The 19,344-nt window shown below is 39.0% G+C and overlaps 1 protein-coding gene across 3 annotated transcripts in view; it reads right to left on the reverse strand.

Moving 5' to 3' along the window:
- The window catches only part of ntrk3a (neurotrophic tyrosine kinase, receptor, type 3a), a 189,968-nt gene that overhangs the window by 160,460 nt on the left and 10,164 nt on the right, over window positions 1-19,344 (reverse strand). Inside the window, exon 1 of one of the 3 annotated variants that reach the window (XM_079603553.1) lies at window positions 11,928-12,036. The exons of the other annotated variants lie outside the window; for them this stretch is intronic. The gene's annotated coding sequence lies outside the window, so the exon portion shown is untranslated. Of the gene's footprint in view, window positions 1-11,927; window positions 12,037-19,344 lie in introns of those variants that run through there. 3 annotated transcript variants of the gene reach the window in all.

Raw genomic sequence — 19,344 nt, forward strand, 5'->3', positions numbered from 1 at the left:
TTCTTATAAATGTCTATTCATATGATGGTTTCTGTGTGTCATTTGAAAACAAAATACCATTTTGAGAAGAAATAACATTGTTTTGAATGTAAAGTTTACGTAATTTTGCAGGAGAATTGAGGGGTTTTTCCCCATTGTGTGTGTTTTTTGGATTTGTGTGTAGAGTTCTGAGAATATGAGGCATGCTTTCAGAAAATGTGTGTAAACAATCGAGAAAAACTGTAATAAGTTAATACACAGAAAAAATTTGTTTGCCGTGGTAATCTTCTATCAAAATCTGAAAAGTTACTTCCGGTCTGGAATGGCGTTCCTTTTCTGATGACGTCAGTTTTGACGGCTTGGGTTGAAAACGCTTAACCACTCCCCTCAAGCTAGTCTGCTATGAGCGAGAGATGGAGAGGAGGAGTGCTAAAGTAAAACCCTCTGTTCAATATTTTGTATCACTTGGAAATACGTCACAACACTGGAGAAAAGTCGTTTGCAACTTCCGGTTCACGCAGAGGTGCATCAAGATAAATATGCTTTAGTTAGGACTGTCAATCAATAAAAACAATCAATTGAATACATTACATAATATCTTGACATGTTATGTTATGTTATATTATGTTATGTTATGTTATGTTATGTTATGTGAAAAGAATAGCCTAACGTCCATCACGTCGGCATAAAAGATGGCATCAGAGCAAGAAAATCCTCCTGCTTGCTTTTGGATCATCAGGTGGCTGAAATGACCAGTTGGGTGGGTCGGCTATAGTTCAGTCAGTGCAGGATACAGGTCTGAGCCAAATGAAGATGTGTAACACACTTGCAAACTGGATTAAGATAGCCTCATGTTGTCATCAGCATTTCTGTTAACGCTGAAATAGTCCAGAGCATGGCATGCCACTAGAGCCGTGCTGTCAGGAGAAAATAGGGGATCATATCCTTCTGGCGCCAGGCCACATGAGCTCGGCAGAAAGAAAATAAAGGGGCAGCCACTGCTTAGCGTAAAATAATGGGTTTTAAGTGCCTCCCATCTGCGAGGCCCAGATAAATAGCTATTGAAAGAGAAACTTAAGTCGGCCCTGCTGAGGGAAGTTATTGCTGTATCCTTTAATATTAGACTTAATAGTTTCATGATTGGGCTTTTATTTTATCTCCAGGTCTCACATCTTTTGGGTCTTTTATGAGATTTGTATTAGGGGTGGGCGATATGAGCAAAAATACATATCACGATATTTTTCGATGTCCGGACGATATCGATATTATATCGCGATATGAGAAAAAAAAATTGGAATCACATTTCCACCTTAGTTAAATGACAGGCAAAATATGCATTTAAACCCTATATAACTAGAAAAAGGAGAGGGATTACATTGGACATAAAAAATGAAAAATCTTTTACAATTTAATAGGGTACAATGTTTACATGGTACCTACAATTTCTGGTAAGCAGTGTTGGGTGTAACGCGTTACAAAGTAACGCGTTACTGTAATAATATTACTTTTTTCAGTAACTAGTAGTGTAAGGCATTACTCGTCTGAAAATGGTAATATTATTACAGTTTTCCCGAGCTAGTTACTTGCGTTACATTTGCCAGTAGCACCATCACACACAAGGCACACAACACAGAGAACAGAAGGGAAGGGGAGGAGGGCGTGAATGTAACAGTGATTGGTCTGGGTTTGGCACGAGGTATCAATACCATCACCGATTGGTCGACACCCGGCAGCCAGCCGCAGAGCGGCATCCTCAAAGACAGATAGGGGAAAATGAAAGCGTCAACAACGGCAAGCTGAGGAAGGTTCCCAGCAACAGAAAGCTAGTTTCGACGGGTGGAGATTCAGTAATTATTTTGAATATGTTCAACGGAAGGAAAATAACTTGACGGTGAAGTGCACACTCTGCCCGGGGAGAAAGCTGCTCTCCACCGCTTCCGACAGCACGGACACATCAAGCTCGTTGCAAAGCGACAGAGTGACATGAATGAGCAGCCCCACAAGCAGCAAAAAGTTTGGACTTGTTATCCCATACGGAAATGTAATATATGTACATATATGAAATATACATATATGAAATATATCCACATATATAAAATATATACCATATATATGCCCATATATAAAACCTATTAGAACATGGAATAATTGACATATAAAACCAGCCCATATATTTTATGTATGTATAATAGTTTTTTTTTTTTTTTTACATACATGTCACATATATATAATTATCAGTTTTCAAATATAATTTGTGTAGTATTTGTTTTGTTTTTATGAGCTGGTCAAGAAGAGGTAAAATAATAATAAATAATACATTTTATTTATAAAAGATTCAAAAATGAAATGTGGATATGTAGACTTGATCTGTAGACTTGAAATAAATAGTTAAATAGTAAATAGTTTGGCATATATAATAATAATTTAACATTTCCGTATGGGATAAATTGACAATCAAATTTATTGATTGTTTGCACCAGACGGTGTTTGTTAAACATTGAGGAAATTAATACTTGTTTTTTGTACTTGATTGCACAAGTACAGTTGTTTGTAGTTATTTGTGCTAGACAGTGCCAGTCTGTTGTTGGCGTAATAAAGACCCTTAAGAACACTCCTCCTTTGTATGTTCTCCCTCCATCTGATGCGTCTCAGGCAATTATAAAGTAATTAAGAAAAAAAATGTAACTAGTAATATAACTAGTAATATAACTAGTTACTTTCTCCAGGGAGTAATAAAGTAAAGTAAGGCATTACTATTTTTGAGAGTAATATGTAATATGTAATATATTACTTTTTTGAGTAACTAGCCCCAACACTGCTGGTAAGCTATGGTTTTGTATTATTGCTTGACACAAATTTCACGATTTCAATTCAATTCTTGTGATTTGATAATATTGACTCATTTGGATAAATATTAGGTACACAAGATGGGTGTTCATTTTCTCAAGAAAAACCCCCTCACCTAATGCTGTAAACACAGAGAGCCCAATAACAGCTGGTAGTAGCCTATAATTTAAGGTTAAAAATAACTCAAATTAAATATAATGCGTTTATTATAACAACTTTATTTAATGACGTAAAAAATATATATAATAAATATGTAATATAGTGCACATATTTAGCAAAATACTCTATATAACTCTTTTTTCTAGCCAACTAACGTTATATGGTCATTAAATGGCTTTCCTGAGGTAAATGTTATGTGACATAATTGTTCTCCAGCTGTTATTGACCTCTTTTCGCAGTTGAAAAACACTGATTGATCGATATTATGTATGAGTATGAGGAATATACATTTCGGTAAGTTGTATGTATCTCTCAACATTGTTCATTTGTGTTTATTTACTAGTAGCCTAGAGATGATCGGTTCACGTGCCGCTTGAACTGATGCGCTATATCTGTCACGTCACATTTACAAGCGGGAAAAAATATTGTTTGAATTTCGTAATAAAATTGACAGAATCTGAGAGCTGAGACTTTTTATATCATAAGTAACGTAACCTGCTCTGTCTTGTCTGTCGGTCTCCGTGTCCTCTTTGCTTCGCGATTTTTCTGTGCTTGAGGAAATGGATGTGTGGCATCATGTGAAAGTGTAATGGTGCGTTCACACCGGACGCGAATAGCGCGTCAGGCGCGAGTGATTTCAATGTTAAGTCAATGCAAAGACACGTTACGCGCGTAAAAAATTCCTGTGGCGCGAGGAATGCGTTGGCAGCTCTGTTAAATCTCACGCGTTTGCAAATATGCGCGCTTTCTTGCTGTTGTGTTTAAGGAGGCGGGTTTGTGCTCTATTAACTTGGACTGTTACCATGCTCTCGGTGTTTGATTATGAATGCCTGTGCTGTGTGCATCCTGCGAGTTGGACACAGTAGAGGAGAAGGTTAAACGTTCAGTACAGCCTCGATTCTGTGTCGTCATTAGCAGTGTTAAAAGTTGTAAAAGAGCACCAAATTGAACAAAACAATATAACTACAAATTTTGAATTTATGAATATCAACCGGTATTCTCGGTATCGCAAAATCCATATTATGGCACAACATAATACCGGTTGTCACGTTCATACCGGTATAGCGCCCACCCCTAATTTGTATCACACACGCATGTTAGCGCGCAAGCCCGAGTCGGTTATCTTGGAACCTCAATGTAACAAAGCTTTTAAAGCAAAGCTAGATATAACACTTGAAATAACGCTTTCATATTTATACGCAAGTGTATTCTGGAAGCTACTGGCTGAATAAAGGACTGTAATAAGAAACTGCATTACGGTATCATAAATGTCATCAATTTGCTTTACATCAACAGTAAAGGCCATCACAAAGACATCATGGCACAGGGGTAGAAACCTGACTTCACAGAATAAGAAACCATCTAAAGCAAACTGAATCCACAGATGTTGTGAAAAAATAATCTTTGGCCCTGTTTACACCTGGTTTTAAGATGTGTTTTGGTCGATTGGGTCACAAGTAAACAAGGGAGATGACAGAAAAACATACAGAGAGCATCAGCTTTCGGTTCTGCTCTGACAGCGGGAAGACCAGCCGAATGCTGAGTGTGTGTTAGAAATCAGGAATGGTGAGAGAACTCTGTGCTTGGTATGTTTTCGTCTTTAAATCAAACTTGAATCTCGAGCCAACAAAGTTTATATCCCGTGTGGCTAGAGCGCTTCCCATAATGTTACGTGTTAGGTCATTAAGCGGAGAGTAGACCGTATTTTGTGGCTGTTTGAATGCACTCGATCACATGAGCGACTACACTACAACATCAGTCAAATGCGTTCTCGACTACCTCTGGAAGTGGTTGAAAGTGGACAAGCTCAAAACATTCTAGACCCCGTTTACACCTGTATTTAGCGTCACATGTTTCTAGGCCTACATGCGCCATCAAATCTGACCAGGACCAGGAAGGCCCAGTAGCGGCTTTATTCAGGCTGCTAAGGAAGACTGGACTCAGTTGCCGCCCCATCACCCAGGCCTATAGAGGACTCGTAGAGAGCATCCTCACAAATGACATCACTGTATGGTTCGGGAGCACCACAGAAAGGGAGGCTCTCCAAAACGGTTACTGGATCTGATCTCCCATCCATGGACACTCAATACACAATGTTGCAGGAAAAAAATAGCACAAAATAACCTCAGGAATTCAAACCATCCAGCGCAATCTCTGCTCAGGCATAAACACTTAATACAGTCGACCAGACAGTCTCATTACACACAAAACACGTCTTTATAACGGTTACTTATATAGTAGGGAAAAAAAGTACCATAGAAGTAAATGGGGTACATCAACGAGGCTATTTGGTTAAAGATATTCTTCAAAATATCTTCCTTTGTGTTCAGCAGAAGGAAGAAATTCATACAGGTTTAAAACAACTTGAGGGTGAGTAAATGCTGTCAGAATTTTAATTTTTAAGTGAACTATTCCTTTAACTCAGTTTTCATATTATGTATTGTCTCAGTAGAAAGTGAACTGCAAAATCTAAGATACAAACTAAAATAACACTTAAGATTTAAAGTAGGTACACTATACAAGTGCATATATGCACACTTCTTTTTCCCAGGACAGACAAAGAGTTTCACAGATTTGGGTTTGAAATAAAGATAACTGGCTTTCCAAAAGTGCAACTTGACAATGATTACAAACCTTCCTTTTTCCCCCATCTACTGTATAGCGCACCATACAGAAATCTAGCATGTATGCACACTAACGGTACACTGCTGTGTCAGTAAGCTAAACAGCCCCGCTCAAAAGCACACTAGCCTTACAGTTTTTCACTTTCTCTCCAATTTCCGAGATAGGTTTGTCACTGCTAACAAAGCTGCTCTTTAGTCACTTTTAAGTCTAATAATGTGTCAGACACCATAGTCGTGCTTGTTGGTTGTCTCTGTGCCTAGCGGGCCGTGATTTATTTGAAGTCCCACTTCAAACAGCGGCTAGCCTCTGGTGAGGCTAATATATGCAATGTCCAATGTCATTGTGATTTTTACAGATTGGAAATGAGAGCTGGCATTAGCGTTCTCCTGGCCGAAGAGCCCCGTTCAGCTGTAGCTAATGTTTTAGATTAACACTAAACCCAATTACCATTTCAGGCCAGAGAAATCAAAGAAAAGTGTAAAAATGCTCTCATTAGTCAGAGCATATGACATTGTTTAATCCTCATTAAAGACTCGGGCCCTCTTAGAGCTGTTAAAAAAATAAATTATGGTAAGATGTACCGAGCCAGCCTAAGAAGCACATTTACCGCAGTATGTCACAAATCTCCATGAGTTTATTCACCGCTGAAGACCAGCTGCCGTAATAGGAAATGAGAGGGCACCGATCATCGAACAGCACTCAAAACACTCAATTGTCTTTTTATGAGGTTCAAAAGGCCTTTGAAATTAATAAACGTCACTTTTAATGAGTTCAACGGATCAGTGATGTGTGCATGTTGCAAACACAGACGCGCACACTCCTTCTGTTGTTGTACTCGCGGCCAAATTCGCCCCGTATCTGCCAGCAAATCCCACCCTAGTCTCAAACTGCTTAATTAGATCTGCAATAAAAGCGCAAGATGATCTTATTGATTTCATCTTGTTTAATAAATGTGACGGAGCTGATTGGAATAAATCAACCCAGGCTTTGATATGACGTTGCTTCTTGCACATATTGCAGCACATTAAAAGTGAAATTTCCAGTGAGTGGCGCTAAAAGCGCGCTTCATTAGCTAACTAAAACAGGGGAAAAAAATAAATCATTTGTTACTTGAAATATAATGAAGATAACTGAAACAAAATACATCAAAACTTATTTTATTTCAACTATAACACCACGTTTAGTTTTATCTGAAACAGATTAACCTGAATCTAGCAACTCTTGTTTCAAAGGACTCGTATCCAAGCACTCCGCATCACAATTGCAATGTGTACCATGTGTATCATTGCTTCAGAGCAAACATCAAAAATGCTGTGCATATGGAGCTGGTTATGTGATGCAAATGTCAAAATGTATTAGTTTACAAATCATGCATGGTAAAAGTGTTTCGGGGTCATAACATTTAGCAAGGAATTGAACTTTCCACATAATCATAATGTAGCCTAGCCTATGTGAATAGGAGTTAAAGTTGTTGGTGTGTTACTGCCTCTAGTGTTCATTTCAGCTGGAAAATGCAGTGAGTTGCATGTATAGATATGTTTACGGAGGTTTGAAAACATGTAGGTAGAGGCCCTTTTTTCCAATTGACCCTTGTTTTCACATTCCCAGGGTTCTCAGAAGCAGAAGTCGTCATAGTTGGGTAAACCTCTATAGTAATGAACAGAAAATACAACAAACATACTCCAAATGCAAAAGAAAGAAAAAAAATCCATGATAGCATTACTATTGGGGCTGCAGGATATTGGGAAAAAGCAACAACATTGCGAGATTTTGTTTTTCTGCGATATGAAAACAATTTCACCAGATAACTTGAATGAAAAATTGATCATTCTAGGATGGGTTTGGGTTATTTGGGATAGTGCATCTGCATAGAAAATGATAAACGAATGACAAGCATAGATAAATAGAACAAAGATACAAATAAAATAAGCAGTGCTTTATGTTTTTCAGGTAAATTAACTGTATTCAGGTACAGACATTGAATAATCAAATGTGAAATTATGCGGTCTTCACTGTATAAATGAAATATAATTGATAAGTTTATATTTGTTAAAGCTACAAACGTTATTTTCACTTTCTCTTTTGTTGTTTAATTAAAATTGGTGACAGACAGCAGCAGGAATATTAGGCTGCTGTCACTTTAAGACAAATTAATCCTATATAATGAAACACATCCTTTTCTTTCTCACTTTGTTTACAACACATAACTGACTGTGTTTGAGAGGGTACTCGCCGAGATGGGCATTTTGACTTGATTTTGCGTGCGCGTATGAGCTGAATTTGGTGTTCACGTGTTATCTGTGCCAGTCTTTCACTTGATGTTTAAACTGACAGGACTTAAAAACACATGCTGACATTTGATAAAAGTTTATCAAATGGTAAAATTTCACTCTATGAGGGTTAAACTTTGCAATTAATCAGAGAATCACAAGCGTTCCGAACCGGAACCGATTAACGTATTTTCCAGACTATTAGTCACTCTGGAGTATAAGTCGCATCAGTCAAAAAAATGCATCATGAAGAGGAAAAAAACATATATAAGTCGCACTGGACTATAAGTCGCATTTATTTCGAAATGTATTTCACAAAATCCAAGACCAAGAACAGACATTTAATCTGGAAAGGCAAGTTATTAAACAGAACAACAGACTGAATAGGTGTCTGGTATGTCAACGTAACACATTAACAGTTATTCAGCTACACAATAGCATAAAGAACATATACCTGGGAGGCTGAATAGGCTAAATTAACATTAGCCAGCGAGTCCAACAAGCAAGTTACCGCCGGTAAGCAAGTTCACCAAGCTCCCCAGTGTGTGAAAAAGTGTGACTTATAGTCCGGAAAATACGGTAACTATGATCCCTATACTTGACACCACACATCCTTTGATGTGACTATCCATGCTAAAATGATATATCGCGCAGCCCTAGTTTCTATGACTTTCCAAAACAGGGAAAAAATTATGAGAGCTTGATTACAGTGGACAAAAGAGAAAAATATGTCAAATTAGCCTCAGCCGTTGCATTGCAAACACCCAAACAACAGTGTTAACTAGTTTTCTGTAATTGAATGCACAACCCAAAATATAGTGTTATAAATGGATGTTAAATGAAAAAAAAAAAAACATTGCTAGATGTATGATGTTAATAACTGTGGAAACACATCATCACAGTCTGTGAAAAGGTTCCATGAGCCTATGTTGGAATGGCGTGAAACACATGGTCAGCGAGTATGGATGAGCGCCTCCGCTGTGAGGTGGCCAATCAATGCCACGCAATTCAAGTTCCGACAGGGCTCAGCAGGAGAGGAGGCGTAAGATCGTAGCATTGAAAATGACGGTTTTCACAAAACAGTCTGCATTCTCCACCTCGGAGGTCAGACCTGTCTGTGTCACAAAGCGAGCTATAAACAGCAAGCAAACATAAGGCATCACGACCCCTTTCATTTCATTCGTCGCAGAAGCCTTAAGCACCTCGCAGTTTGTGTCCAATATCATCAGTATTTTCCCTCACCAAGGCCGCGCGCTTCCTGCCTCCAGAGCGCGGCGAGGGGGAGAGCGATTGTGTGTGTGTGTGTTTTTGGAGTGGTGGGAGGACGGGGATGAGTCATAAGAGCAGACATGATCGCGGCAAGAAATGTAAAAGAACCCATCTGGAGGATCTTATGATCGCATATGCATATAAGTTGTTGAAATAGGCCGGCTGAGAGCGTGTGATTGAGAAGCTCCCCGGGTCTGCTCGTAGCTGCGTGTGCGTGGCGTGATTGAAAGCTCACCGACAGCGCACAGGCACCTTTAAATGATTGATTGTGCATCCAGACTAACAAGAGGACCTCGTCAGCGCTGCGTAAGCTTGGCTTTGATTGACAGCTTTCACACCACCTCACTCCCACCCTTGTCCACCCCTGCCTGCATGACCGTGACCACACCGTTCATTACCTTTATGCTGCGAGTAGTTGTTTATAAGATGAGGAGAGACCGGTGTGCTGAATTCTGACCCCAGACGGATTTATAGTCCTCCATATAGGTAGGTTTAGGATTAGTGATTATTATGTAGCATGTTACATGTTTGGCAACAGTTCTACTAACCCTAATTGATGAAGTGTGTGGCTTTTTCATTTCTTAAACAACCGTGTAGGAAGACACATCATGGCCATATTCCAGGATGACGTGATGTAAATGTCGTGATGTTATTTCCGTCAAGAGGTGCATACATTGTTGGTCAAGATCTTGTATTGACAATGAAAGAGTCACTCTCAGCACTCAGTAAAGTCTCCTCCAGCACATCCCAAAGACTTTCAAAGAACTTAAGGTCTGGTCTCAGATGTGCCAAATCATGTGTGAAAATTATTCTTCATGCTCCCTCCCAGTCTGATTAATATTGACATTGTGATCCTGGAATATGGTGTGTCTTTCTACATGGTTGTTTGAGAAATGAAAAGCTACACACTCCATTAATTAGGGTTAGAAGAACTGTTGCCAAACATATAACATGCAAGAAACATAATAATCACTGATACAATCATAGACCCTTAAGCATTTGCCTATTTCATTTCGAACAACAACAGTTTTTTTGTTTGTTTGTTTTTGGCATGCGCGGTGCACACACACACTCACAATAATTATATGTTGTTTTAGTCCAGGTAAAATTGCCTAAAAGGCTCTTTTCTTTTTCAAAAGACAAAAACACAATACTGACTTCTCTGACTGCGTTACAACCCTCCTAAACTAGACTGGCTTCTTCCAGTTGCCTGATCAACTGCTGCACTTTCAGCGTCAAACACTTACATTCCATTGAACGAGGATCAAAACACACTGATTACAACCCCCGCACATAAATACACACACACACTAAACCCTGGCAATGCAATCACCCTTGTTAGTGGCCACTGCAGAGATATGGCGTGCATTTCAGCGTAAGACATTCTTTTCTACTCTCAGCTCCAGAAAGCAGAATGAAAAATTGCATTTCATAAACTCAATCTGCCCTGTTATTGCTTTATGGCGTGTGCACTAAATCGTCTATTATGTGGATCTTAAGGTGGCACATAAATTCCATACATTACAGCATGTTATTTTAGATTAGGGTGACTGCAATAACGCATCCTCAGGGCTGTCGGAGACAACACGTTTCTCATTTCCAATCTTTTATCAACATGTGGCTCTACGAGAAAGACACACAAGATTTAATTCTCCTGAATGGAGACACAGGCCCAATATTGTCTGTTCGCATTATGTAAAACATGTCTAAGTGATCGACATGGGAAAGATATGATTATGTTCAGAACATATCTAGGTCCCGATTCGACAGGAAAATAAAAAGCTGGAGCATAACAGCGGCCAGAGCACAGTCTGCACTTTTTCTTATGTAATATTGTTTGTGATTGGCCAGATCTGCATTCTACGCCCCTTTCTTTGTTCTTTCAGCGTGGGCATCGTCTTTCTTCTCTGTCCCCACAGTCGTCTCATTGTTGGGTCTTGGGTGGAGTTGTTTGGAGGGGGGTTCCAGCTCTTTAAACTAGATTAAGCTGTACTGAGGACATTCTCTGAAGACTCTGTAAACATGGGAGAATTGTAACGGCCGCAAAAAACCCAGTCACAGAGACTTAAAGCATAAATAAAAGGAGTAGAGTACGGATTTGGGATTAGGGGACCAGTGAGCCGTGTGTGAGGGTTTGTTGATAAAAGCCTGTGTGAAACAGAGAACTTCTACACACTCACTCAATGTTAATGTTTGTGTTGCAGGCCAAATGGTGTACAGGATCTGTGCTTTTCTGTTGTTATTTAGCGACTACCTTATGCTAAATGTGCCAGGAGTCTGTTTTAGCCAAGTGCCACATCTCATTGAGATCAAGTTTTCTGACATGGCCACTTGTACTGTAGCCTACAGTATGTGGTGTTGTGGACTGAAGCCTGAATAAATATTTAATGCAATATTTATTTGCGCATGACCATGATAATTGATTGTTTAACGGTCTGACATTATCGAGTAAGTCCCTCACTTTACAAAAACACACACGCATGCACTACAGTAGGCCTGTGATGTACAGTAGCCTAGTAGATTAGACTAGCGCGCGTGCACATTTAGAGTGAACACCTTTACTGCGTGATTTAGTCTATTAAAATGGCCCCAGATGATTCAAGAAAAGGAGAAAATGCCCCTGTATGTCTTATATATTTATATAACTTAATACCAATATTACAAGAGCTCCGTTTTTCTCCAAATATAGGCTAAGCACGGTTATGGTTACAAATGTGGCATTGATTTTATACAACGTAGCCTACGGTTTAATAAACAAGGTAATATAAAGTGACTTACATTTTAGACGTCAAATCGCCTGTTTTGCTCTATTCCGCCAACGAAAATAGGTTCAAACCAAGTCCACAGCACTGTTTTGCGCCTCTGAGCAACACACGACGGTGTATCTCTCCTGAATGAATCAGCTTTTTGAACGAATCAGCTGAATCAATGATTCAATGACTCACTCATTTAGATTGTAAAATGCTTCGTTCCTGGGAGAATCAGCTCTTTGAATGAATCGGTTGAAGCTCAATGACTCACTCATTAACAGTGACTTGCTGCCACCTCCTGGGCCCTGGCGGGTTTAATTTCACATTTAACGTTTCATTCTTTAAATCATTTCAAATAACAGTATTTATTTTCCACATTTCAAAACATTATTTATGCATATTTAACTGCTCTTCACGGATTAATTTCAATTAAGGTTGATCTAGTTAGTTTGATTAGATTACATTTTCTGTACCTGAAAATCCCCTGTTTAAACCTAAATGAAAAACCTGAAAAGCACCGTTTATTTCATTTATATGTTTGTTCTGTTGTATTTATTTGTGCTATTGCTCATAAATTGATGTGTTCCTATTTCATTAGGCCTACTTTCTGTTTAAATTACTTAATCTAGTAGCTTTTGGTGTCATAGCCTTATTTATTATGATTACATGTATCAAAAATAACGAAAACAATACTAGGCTTATTTCATATGCCCATTTTCTTTTATTTATAATTTCTTTGTTGTGAGGCCAGTGAAAATGTTGGCAGGGCAAGTAGAAATTTTAACCACTGGCCCGACCAAGCCAGTATAAAAAATATAAAAATGGCTTTAAATTGATAACTAGATGCCAATCTCTAAAGATATACAAAATCTATAAAGATATAAAATAATTCATAATTGTGGAATAATGCCTTTGAATAAAGTCTTACATCAAAGTCAAACATTAATGTTGTGTGTGTGTGTGTGTGTGTGTGTGTGTGTGTGTGTGTGTGTGTGTGTGTGTGTGTGTGTGTGTGTGTGTGTGTGTGTGTGTGTGTGTGTGTGTGTGTGTGTGTGTGTGTGTGTGTGTGTGTGTGTGTGTGTGTGTGTGTGTGTGTGTGTGTGTACTGTATATATAGATAGATATATAGATAGATATATAGATATATAGTCATTATTACTAATTCTAGGTCCTGTGCCGACTAGCTCCTTCAGCCCTCGCAGAGTCACAGGTCTTCAAGTCCACTATTTGGTATTAAATCCTGATTCTGGAGTGGCTATTTGGATCACAATCTCAACCTGGGCTTCATTCTCCTCTCCGAATGTGACGAGATAGAGCACAACACCATGCCCTGTCAATAGCACTCGCCAGAAATAACTTTATGAATAATGCAACACAGGGTCTGCCCTCTCCTAGCGCAAAGGCACCCAAGAGAGAGGGGGCTTTGACTCTTCTCTTTCCCACTGGGGTGCCCATACATATACACACACATACTATACTAGACATACCTTTGGGACACAAAGGAGCAACAAACGGCAGAAGACCATGAGTCTACACCACCACCACATGTAGTTCTCTCTACATGCCCACAAGCACGCGCTCTTCAATTATTCCACAGACAGCTGTGAAATCATGATGAGCCGCTCCGCCCCTGACGTCTCCTCGCAGAGCAGCTACACAGGGAACTGCGCTCTCTCCATCTTCCTAACTAATTCTGAAAGGTAAAAGAAGAGATAAGACGGGCAGGGAGCACATCAGGGTTCCGCCATCAAACCCCATGTGTTCTTCACCCGCTGATGGGAAATAAAGCAAGCAGGCTTTCTGGCAGACGGATCTTCTAATTTTAAGGAATTCAATTAGGTGGGATAGACAGATATGGGGTCGGACTTAAAGACGTGATCCAGGGGCTCGACTCATTCTAAAGGGTATTCGTAACAAGTGGGGGGTGGTACGTCTTTCAGCAAAGAGAATTAAGGAAGGATACATGCTCAATCCCTGAATTCATCCACTCTCGAGAGATTATTGTTGAAATCTGTCATCTTTCTATCTCGCAGTCTCTCACTGTCGACAGATCTGCAATTAAAGCTTTGGAACAAGCGACTCCATCAGCAAAGGCTTTATCATTTAAGCTAGAAACGGCTAAGTCCTTACAGACAGAGACACAAAAGTCTGGCATTCAGAAGTTCAGAACAAATGTCAATCAACAAGCATGGCTTTATGTTGCGTTCATGTGGGAAAGATCATATTTATAAGTTGAATGAACATGAACATCAACCAAAAAAGTCATAAATATGAGTGGGAAAGCTTCTGAGAATATCTGGCAGTATGACATTCATGCAGTGGGAAATTTGTTGAAAAGAAAAAAATGGCTATTTATCTTCTCTTACAAAAATGAACCATGGTTTTATAAATAAAAACAAAACATGGTTAATATAGAAAAACACAAAAATTAACCATGGTTTTGCTTCACTAACTAGAGTTTAACCTTGGTATTTGTAAAACTGTATGGTAATCAATCCGCCAAAAAGAGATGGTTACTAGTACTACACTTTTACTATAATAAAACCATGGTTCATTTTCATAAGGGTAATATTATATAAGTATGTAAAATAAGTAAGGAATAATTGACGACAGGCCGTTGAATTATTAGAAAAATAATGCACACCCGAGGTGGTAATGCGGTCACGACGCGAAGCAGTCAAGACCTGCCTGGAACTACTTTAGCCGTGCGGTTCCCTGAAAATAATTGCACACCGTAGAACGTACGTCAACCAATCAGATTCAAGCATCCAGCGGCCCTGTAATATACATTATCATATTGTACAATTAGAATTATATATTATGATTCAAATACATAACGATCCAGTCTACAGCACCTTCAAACTGTAAATTGAGTAACAAAAAAAAAAAATTACACACCATATGACTTCCCAACTTGTAAATACAATCATCAATGCACCATTATTTGACTGTACACTTTGCAACCTAGCATCGCATAGCACAGCATATACTACATCACGCTAAAGAGGTTCAACTGCAGTCAAGCTCATTGTAAAATACTTTTGTAGTTTTTTTTTGTCATGGTACACTCTTACTTGCTAAAACATAGCTTACACAGGAACACCTATAGTAGACTGATTTGAAAATAGCTGAGCTGCAGTGGCGCTACTTAGAAATGCTCATTAGCAGTGGTGCTAATTTTCAGTTGGTTACTCTCCAACACTGGAAAATTCCTATACTTTTATGGATGCTAATTACTTGCAATATGTGTGGTAAAAATATCTACATCATTAAACTGTAAACATTAGGAAACCCACTTTCAATTTGATGTTTATGCTAGCAAAATGTACTATAGTTACTAGCATAATTTTTTCCCAACCAAGTTGAAAACTCCACCACACAGCCAAATCAGACGATTTCATCAGGCATGTCAATCACAGTGCAATTTTCTACACAACACTGAAACAATTACTAACCTTAACCTCAGTGAAGTGATAGTCGGTAGATTGCCTTACTTTTTGTTGCAATTACTGCGTGATTGATTTGACCAATTAAATCGTCAGCGGAGAGGGATTTGTCTTAACTAGTTTGGGAAGCATAAAAAACTAAATCACACAGTTACTACTGTAACTCGCATAAACAACAGCTTCAAAAAAATGCTTTCCGACAGCATTTCGGCTTTTGAACATTTCCCAGCCTGGTTAGATGGCAAAGATCGGACCACATCAAAGGCTATTTCCAAGCAACAGCAAATGTCTAAATGGTTTTACGTTCCCACAGGAAATGCTGGAAGCTCTGATATACCGCCGCACAGAATGTGTCATGCACATCCGCACTGCCTGTGGCCGGTAAAGATAAACCAAACCTATTTCCATTGTTATTAGTCTTCTTATTACTCCTCACCAATATTGGCAAATCAAATTTAACACTCGCCATAATTGCTCAGACCTACCAGGGTATTAAATGTTCAGTCTTTTTAAATGTTCTATTACGTTTTATTCTTTGGGCTTGAAATATTTAAAAAGTCACTTAAATCAAATTCCAATTACCAATCTAAAACATCCCATTGGGTGACATGGTTGTAATTATTTAGGGAAAAGTAACGGTGGTGAGCTCTCCAAGTTTCCAAAGCAATTATGAATTAATTAAAACAAGATATCCTCATAAATTAGTGATGAATGTACGTGAACTACATCTCCTTTGTTGATGTTCTTTGCTCATATCAATTTCCAAGCTTTAATTATAGCAAATTATAGTCATATAATTGCACGTTTTAACTTAAAAGCATGACCTGCCTAGGCCATTTGTGCTCGACAGATAAAAATACACTAGAGGTTTTAAAATGAGCCACCCTGCAATCCATGCTAACAATATAAAGACCTGAATAGAAAGGAATTACGTGTAAAGCAGTCTCCTTATTCTCTCTCTCTCTCTCTCTATTCGTAGGTGTCTTAGCTTGATGAAAGCTATGCGAGACAGGAAAGTATCTGATGTGCTGGATAGAATACAAAGCAAGGTAATAAAACACTAGCATGAAAAGGAAAAAAAAAAAAGATCAATGAACCTTACGAAATCGCTACAAACACAAATTCCGATCTGAAGAACGAGTCAAACCCAAAATTTCTTTCCCAATCTATTACCCGGTATTGCACCCAAATCATATCATGACAACTCTCTGAATAGTTTTAGCATGTTGGAGGTGGAGGGTTTCAGAGAAAATGGGCTTTAGGGGTCTGGATTTTGGTCAATTTGTATTAAGACCATTTTCAAGTGATCATCTCCGATTTATTTAAAAGTATAGGCTAAATAGTTGTGGCACATGATTTATTCCATGTCTCAAGAAGTTTAAACTTCACATTTACCTTTCTTGAAAAGTTCAAACGGGTTAAACATCCATCCTCAATGCAGACATGTGTTCAGGTTGAGCATGGATAATTCTGTTAAATGTCAGAGTGACATGCGCCAGGCAGCGAAGGAACTCCTTGTTCCCTCTGTGGGTTGATGTTACTGTTTTACAACGTTTGCTGGATTTTGATACCAGCATCGTGGGCCGGTGGATGGAGGATGAAGGGAGATTGACGGGGGTGGAGAGCTATTTATGAATGCGCAGGACATGCATCGCCTGTGCGCTCATTAAAACTCCTCTCACGGTGGAGGAGGAATACGGCCCACACCCTCTGCGAGGCTTTCCTCCACTGCAGTCTAGGCCAGAATTCACAAACCAAACACGGCCGGGAGCACCGATCCAGGATCAGGCTGTCCCTTATTGTGCCTATAAGCAAATCAAACCATTCCAAAGCGGTCAAGCCACTGATGTGAACTAGAGATGTACGATTCTGGTTAAATTGAGAATCAAATTTTTTTTAGTTTCTAACTGAGATCACGATTCTGAACAGACAACTAAACAAAATAAGTATTCACTACTAGAGGATCTGACAAAATGTTAATTTGCTGCAGTCTATTTAAAATGTTCAGCTAATCTGAGTGAATTACTTCAAAATCGGTTTGAATGAATGATTCAATGACTCAATACTTGTTTTACTACCGGATGAATCAGGGTTTTTGAACAAATCTCTTGAATGAATGATTCAATGACATACATTTTTAAGTCACTTGTCGCCACCCGGTGGCGTAACAATGTAATCTGTAAAATCGTTATTTGAAGCGTCATGTTACTTTCAAAGGGTGCTTTACTCTATTTTGATCGCTACTGTTTATGTCCGAACTATACATTTTTATCTCAGTACTTCAGAAATAACGAAACTGTGTGGTTGAAAAGCTGTTGAATACATTCTGAACATGACAACTACTCTCTCTGGCTCAACGCAGATTTGAATGTTCGTCTAAGGTTTAACAGACACAAGCGAATCATTGTCATGTAGGAATGAGATTGTGTGGGGTGTTTGAATCGAGATCGCAATCTTTTAACGATTATTTGAGCAGCTCTGAAATGAACTATGATTTCATATAGACAACTACTCCAAATCTTTGGTCAATCATGTTGAGGAAAGGCAGTGAAGAAAGCCTCTGAACGACAGATGGAAAACACAGATTTGCCATTAAAACCAGGTGCAGGAATGTTTCAATCTTTTTCAGTTATAGGAAATTAAAAAATCTTCATCGGCAGCTGGGTAATTAGGCCTGTAGATCTTGGATCTTGGCCACTCTCCACTGCTCGCCACAAACTGATTCTCATAAATGAGATCGCCAGGTCAGAGCACCTGTTAGACAGATTGAAAACTTTTCGTTATCAAAGAAAACAGCTTGGCAACATCTTTTCAACAGCAGGACACTGGCTCAGGCCTCTAACACATATGTGGTCAGGAAAATGACCACTTGAATCTGAAATGATGCTAATGGCCATGACTACGAATCTACAGTCTTGACTGTTTTTTCTTTCTTTTCTACACAGCAGGAATAAATACTTATTTTCTACACAATTATATGACATTAGCCAATTAATTAGGAGTGTTTGCTAACAAGCTGTACTATTATGCATACTTTGGGTTATTATTACACTTCAAATCATCTGACTTGTTGGAGATGTTGGGTGTTATTTTTTGTTTGTTTTTTAAAAGCCCCTTTCACACAGAGATTCCGGGAAAATACACGGATAATGTGACCGGGATTTGTCCAAGGATCGTTTGATTTTGGGGGGACTTAACACAGACTTAATGTGTGGTCATATTACAGAAATTTCACAGGCAAAAAAAAAAAAGGACATTGTGAATAGTATAGGCTAGTTTTGTATGAAGCACAGCTTCCACAGAAGTCAACTTTCTGTTGGACAATGTGGCAAATTAGTGTGAGAAATTGAACCTGTTGCCAAATCTGTGAGGGGAAATATTGCGTGGATTCCTATTGAAATGACGGGATTTCGCCAGAGGAAATTTGCTTAATATGACACCTGAGACTTATTACATCTTGTAAAAATGGGCATAATAGGTCCCCTTTAAATTATATGCGAATGAAACCTCCACATTATCGTTTTTACAATCCCCTTCAAGTTTAAGATTTACCACACTTTGGTTGGGTTACTTCACATCTAAGAATAAGCCTGATGCAAGCTTGGCGGAAGAGGCAGTCCATTTATCCCGTCGACTTGGATCCAAAACAAATTTTCAAGACACCATCAGAATGACCTTATAGACTCAGCCACATGCAGTTGAGGAGTAACATTTCATTACACAGAGAAATGGCCGAGATAGGAGGCAAAATCCCACTTAGCCTTTCATCACAGAAAAGCTCCCCTGGAATCCTAAACAGCCCCCCAAAAAACAATGTGCTCTCAAGGCAACAGAGATCCGCAGCTAAACCCAACCTGCATCTGCTTGGCGCAGGTGCCCTCTAAGACGCTCAATCCTATTCTTGACGCCCACTCTTGTTTTCCTATCGCTGCGGCTCCCTGTGAATAGCAATGAGTATCAGAGAGAACTAGGACCCTCTGGCTCCAAGGAAGCCCTCAG

The sequence above is a fragment of the Phoxinus phoxinus genome, assembly GCF_949152265.1.
Source record: "Phoxinus phoxinus genome assembly, chromosome: 25".
Classification (NCBI taxonomy): domain Eukaryota; kingdom Metazoa; phylum Chordata; class Actinopteri; order Cypriniformes; family Leuciscidae; genus Phoxinus; species Phoxinus phoxinus.